At 42.8% G+C, this 6,000-nt stretch overlaps 1 pseudogene; it reads left to right on the top strand.

Annotated features, from left to right (window-relative positions):
* The first annotated feature begins 580 nt into the window (after positions 1 to 580).
* On the top strand, positions 581 to 1,629 carry LOC118536388 (sodium/potassium-transporting ATPase subunit beta-3 pseudogene; annotated as a pseudogene).
* The last annotated feature ends 4,371 nt before the right edge of the window (positions 1,630 to 6,000 follow it).

The raw sequence follows: 6,000 nt of genomic DNA, 5'->3' as shown, positions 1-6,000 counted from the left end.
GGGAACACAAGCAGGGGGAGTGGGAGAGGGAGAAGCAGGCTTCCCGCCCAGCAGGGAGCCTGATGCCGGGCTCAAACCCAGGACCCTGGGATCTGAGCCGAAGGCAGACGCTTGATGACTGAGCCACCCAGGCGCCCCAGTATTGGTAGGGTATCTTGTGGTTTTTCTACTTCTTTAGTTAGAACTACACAATTTTTTTTTAAGATTTTATTTATTTGACACAGAGAGACAGCGAGAGAGGGAACACAAGCAGGGGGAGTGGGAGAGGGAGAAGCAGGCTTCCCACTGAGCAGGGAGCCCTAGCGGGGCTCGATCCCAGCACACTGGGATCATGACCTAAGCTGAAGATAGGCGCTCATCTACTGGGCCACCCAGGCTCCCCTACACAATATTATTTTTTTTTAATAAACCCCCTTTCATATCAGTTTACATAATAAGAATTCTGGCTGCTGAGGCTCGAGTGCGCACCGCAGCGAGGAGGTGTCCTCAGCCCTCCCGCTTTCCGCCGCATCCTCGGGCTGTGTCGCTTGAGCCGGGATGCGCCTCCGCGATCCTTGCTGCCTCCACCCCCAAAGCCGCCGCTCTCCTCGCAGTCTGCACACACACCATGACGAAGAAGGAGAAGAAGTCCTTCAACCAGAGCCTAGCCCAGTGGAAGCTCTTCAACTACAGCCTGACCACCGGAGAGTTACTGGGGTGCACCGCCAAGAGCTGGGGTTTGATCTTGCTCTTCTACCTAGTCTTTTATGGGTTCCTGGCTGCACTCTTCTCATTCACAATGTGGGCTATGCTTCAGACTCTGAACGATGAAGTTCCAAAATATCCTGACCAGATTCCTAGTCCAGGACTTACGGTTTTTCCAAAACCACTAACTGCACTGGAATATTCATTCACTGTGTCTGATCCAGAGTCCTATCAAGGGTACATTGAAGACCTTAGGAGGTTTCTAAAACCATATGATTTAGAAGAACAGAAGAATCTCACAGCCTGTCCTGATGGAGCACTTTTTGAACAGATGGGTCCAATTTATGGTGCATGTCAGTTTCTTCTTGCCTTACTTGGAGCATGCAGTGGTGTGGATGATCCAGAGTTTGGCTACTCCAGAGGAAATCCTTGTGTTCTTGTGAAAATGAACAGAATAATTGGATTAAAACCTCAAGGAGAACCAAGGATAGAATGTACTTCAAAGAGTGAAAACACAGCAGCTCTATCAACTTATACTCCCAATGGAGTTATAGATTTAAAATATGTTCCATATTATGGGAAAAAACTGCATGTGAGTTATCTGCAGCCATTGGTTGCTATCCAGGTCTCCTTTAATGCTACCAGCAGTACCGTAAATGAAGTGACAGTCAAGTGCAAGATTGATGGGTCACCCAACCTAAAAAACCAGGATGATCGTGACAAGTTTTTAGGACGAGTTGTGTTCAAGGTCACAGCACATGCATAGTAGGAATTAGGATATCTCCACAGAGTAAATGTTGTGTTGTCTGTCTTCATTTTGTATCAGCTGGACCTGCCGTTCTAGAATCATGAGACCACCTTGGAGAAGGGTGGGGTGGTACATGACACTGGGGTAACATCCTAATGTGCTTCCAGACCGTAGTGTTCAGTGTCCTCTCACGTAACTGCCTGATGCTTCTGCTGCCTTTTGAACCAGTGTACAGTCGCCAGATGGGGACCGTAAACACCAGCTCCGAACACGTGGGATGGGGGTCTGGTCTTATTTTTATGCTGTTTAATTGCCAAGTGTCTAAAGCTTGCTGTGCTGTGCAAGTATTTTATAGATTTAACACTGGTTAACTGTCATATTTTGATGCCAGCCAAGTTTTAGGGATAAAATGGCACCTGAACATCATCAAGTGACTCTATAGCTCCAAGAACTGTGGTGTGGGGAGAAGTTCTGTATGTGAGGAGAAAAAAAATAAATAAAAGTGGATTTGAAAGGTTAGAAAAAAAAAAAAAGAATTCTGGCTGCTAAAGGAGGCAATATATGGCAATAGTGAAGGGCAAGCAAAAGAGTTCAGACACAACTGGTTTTGAATCCCAGCTCTTGTTGATTTTCCTGGCTGGTGATCTTGAGCAAATTATTAAACTCTGTCATTCACTTTCCTCTTTTGTATGGGAAGGACTGAATGAAATAATGTAAAATGGTTAACAATTCCTGACCATAGAAAATGCTCAGTGAATGGTCATTATTACCATGCTTACTCACAAAATTTAAATCTGGTGAGAGTAGAGGGCAGACTGTAGGGAGCAGAGCCCATGAGTCTGGAAGAGCAGTTAGCAAATACGTTCAGGAGATGAGAGTCACAAGGGCTTGAAATAGGACTGCAACAGAAGAGATGGAGAAGATGAACTTACAAAGGCTTATGTGTAATCACCGGTTCCCTCGTGTGGTGCCATGGGCCTGTTCTTCCATCATCCCTGTCCTTCTCTGCCTCTTCCATTAACCTCTGTTCAGTATGGTATCCCATAACCTTAAAATTGTCTACATGTCTGTCTTTCTCTACTCAGTGGGAATCCTTGGAGGGATGGGCCACGTGTGACTCCCCTAGGGCTTCCTACGGTGTCTGGCATAGAGTAGGCATCAGCAAGTTTTTTGTAACTCAACAGAAAAGTTGTTCTAGTCTCTTTCTTGCTAGTGCTGTCACTGTTCACATTGTCTGTTGTTCAATGTACGGTTGTTGGAACATTTCCAGCAGCTGTGTCCGGCTGAGTAACTCTTCCATTTTGATTTTAGCCAGATCCTAGATTTTCTGGTGAGTTTGTCTTACCTCTTGGTGTTCTGTAGGGAGAAACAATGCTGTGAAATCTGTTGGGGTTTGGGGCCTCAACCAAACAGCTAGACAATCCCACTGCTTTGATTCGTTTGAGAGCTTCATACTCTGTTACTTTCTATTTATGTCCGATTCCACAAAGATACTTTTCTTGATTTCGGTCCCCATTTCCTTGCCTGTTAGTACACACTTAACTAGTGGGTAACCTGAAGGCAGAAATGACCTGTGCTGCCCGTGGTGTCTTTTCCCTCCTGACAGAAGACCCACGATGGTGTGTGCTTTCTGGCTTCTAGGTTTTATCAGCTTATATCCCCGTGTGTGTAGGTCTTATGTAACATGATGAAGAAAATTATATTTAGCAGAATTCCTTTCAGCAAGAGGGCTGTTTTGTTTAAAAGAAATTCCTTGACAAATTTTCTTGGGGGAAAAAAAAAAAAAAGAGAGCTCAAGGGACCTCACTGGGAAGAGAACAAATAGGAGTGAAAAGATGGGAGGTTTGTCTCTGGCACCTCCAGGATCTGGAGCCAGAGAGATGAGGGAAAGCAGCTCACTTTGTAATGGTACTCCTCTTGACTCTCCTTCACCATCTCCCACATCATTAGTAAACCTACCAGCTTCCTGTCGTACTTGGAATGAGTGGCTTTAAAAAGAAACAAAAATTAACATAAGAATTGAAAACAAAAAACTTGTACATGAATGTTCATAGCAGCAGTATACACAGTAGCTAAAAGGTGGAAATAACCCAAAGGTCCATCAGTGAACGAATGCATGAATAGAATGTGGTACATCCATACAGTGGAATATTACTCAGCCATCGAAAAGAATGGACTACTGAGACATGCTCCAACATGGATGAACCATGGAAACACTGTGCTGAGTGAAAGAAGCCGGGCACAGAAGGCCACATATTGTATATTCCACTTATATGAAATATCCAGAATAGGCAAATCCATAGGGACAGAAAGCATAGTAGTGGTTGCTAGTGTGTAATGTGGAATGAGTGCTTCATGGTAATGAGGTCTCTGTTTGCGGTGATGAAAACTAGAGCCAGATAGTGATGATAGTTGTACAACATTGTGAATACGCGTAGTGCCACTCGATGGAATGAGTAAATTTTATGTTGTGTATTTTACCACATATGTAGAGTGTAGGGGCTGGGCTCTGAATGCACCTGGGTTGGAGAGAACAGCCAGGGCAGACAAGGGGGTATGAAACCAGAGGAAGTAAATTACGAGAATACCTAGAGAGACATGGAAGGCCTTTGACTCTTTCATGGCATTGGGGTTTGGGTTAAGGTTAACCAGACATTTGGCAGCCCTAATGGACTCAAAGAGAAATGAGAACTTTAGAGATTGCTTTTTTAAAATTTGAAAGTGCAAACAACTTCTGAATGATGTGTAGTATAATGAAATCTGAAGTATATAGACATTTATAGACTTGCAGTCGATCTAAATTTATAATATTGTTAGAATGATTTTTTAGGGGCACCTGGGTGGCTCAGTTGGTTATGTGTCTGCCTTCAGCTCAGGTCATGATCCCAGGGTCCTGGGATCGAGCCCTGCATCAGGCTCCCTGCTCAGTGGGGAGCCTGCCACTCCCCACTTGTGTTCTCTCTCTCTCTCTCTCAAATAAATAAATTAAAATAAATAAAATCTTTTTAAAATGATTTTTTAATAGTTTTATGGGCTGAATGTTTGTATCCCCCCACCCCAAATTCTTATGTTGAAATCCTAACTCCCTATGTAATTGTGTTAGGTAGTAGGGTCTTTGGGAGGTAATTATTCCTAAGGGTGGGGCCCTCATGAATGGGATTAGTATCCTTATAAGAAGAGACAAGGAGGGCTTGTTTCCTCCCTCTGTGAGGAAATGAACATTTGTTGTTCAAGCTACCCAGCCTGTGGTAATTTGTTATAGCAGCCTAAACTAAGACATGTAGTGTTGGGTGATCACTTGATCTACTTATTATCAGTTGGGGGTATGGTTTGAGTCTGTTCAGTGGTAGAATTCTCAGATCAAAGTTCAGCTTTGTGAATATGGAAGTAAGTCCTGATTCCAGTTTTTACCACCATTACTATATCTCAAATATGGATATAGAAATTCATATAATAAGAATGACCCAAGTATAAAGCTTTCCTACAATTGTCTGTGGAGGATAATGCTAGGAACCCCAAAATACTAGAGATGCAGGCTGGAGCAGTGGAAAGAGAAGGTACTCTGTCATTGGAACACATGCTTGTATACCAGCTTGCTAACCACTGATGTGCATGGTTGGGAACATTGCTAAATAGTTGGTGTGGAACCCGTACCAGCATCTCATCCTGATAAAGAGCAGAGACATGCTAGGACTGTTTGTCTTCTTGTCCTTAGCCCCCATGTCTCTATTGGAACCCTGGAGGGCTACTTGATCCTGTATGCTGAGTCATGGTGGCAAGTCTCCTTTATGAAGAAATCACAAAGCATTTCTTCAAAGCTTCATCTCCTTCAAGTCTTTGCTTAACTCTGACCTTTTCAACAAAGCCAGCCCTGAACCATTTAACACTACTCTTCCCAAACCCATTTCCCATCCCTGACTTTGTAGTACTTTTTCTTTTTCCAATAGAGTTTATAATCTTTTAACATTGTAGGTCATTTATCAAATTTATTCTTTATGTTGTGTCCTCTCTCTAAAATATAAACTCTGTGAGGGTGATGTATTTGTCCTTTGCTTGTGAGAAATTAGAATCCTTTTCAGTATAAGTTATATTGACCTTTTGCCAACTTAGAGATGACTTTACCTATATCCTGTCATCCTGCTTTAGCCCTCAGGGACAAAGTTATCATTGCTCACCTCACCAAGGTCTTTCCTGCTGGAAATCCAGTTCATAGGTACCTGACTTCTGTGGAAATCTTCTCAGTAAAAATTAGTTTTTATTTTGCATGTTAATAATGTTGATTTTGAACTTCAATGAAGTAGTTGAAAGTGCAGCATGTACAATTTCAACCACGTTCGAAAACATAGATAATGATGTTGCCAATTCTTAAAATAGATCTTGTTTGGCTAGTAAGATCCACTTTTTAAAATAGAAACTTTAGCTACATAATTTAACATTTAGATTTTAGCTTAAAAGTAATTCATGTACTTATTATAGCCAGAGTAGCTCTGTTCTAGAATAACTCTCAGTGGGGGGGGGGGGGGTCAGATATCTAAAAGGACACCCAGTAAAACCACACCGCCCAGTGA

The sequence above is a fragment of the Halichoerus grypus genome, chromosome 8, assembly GCF_964656455.1.
Source record: "Halichoerus grypus chromosome 8, mHalGry1.hap1.1, whole genome shotgun sequence".
Classification (NCBI taxonomy): Eukaryota; Metazoa; Chordata; class Mammalia; order Carnivora; family Phocidae; genus Halichoerus; species Halichoerus grypus.
This window is presented reverse-complemented; position numbering and strand designations above follow the sequence as displayed.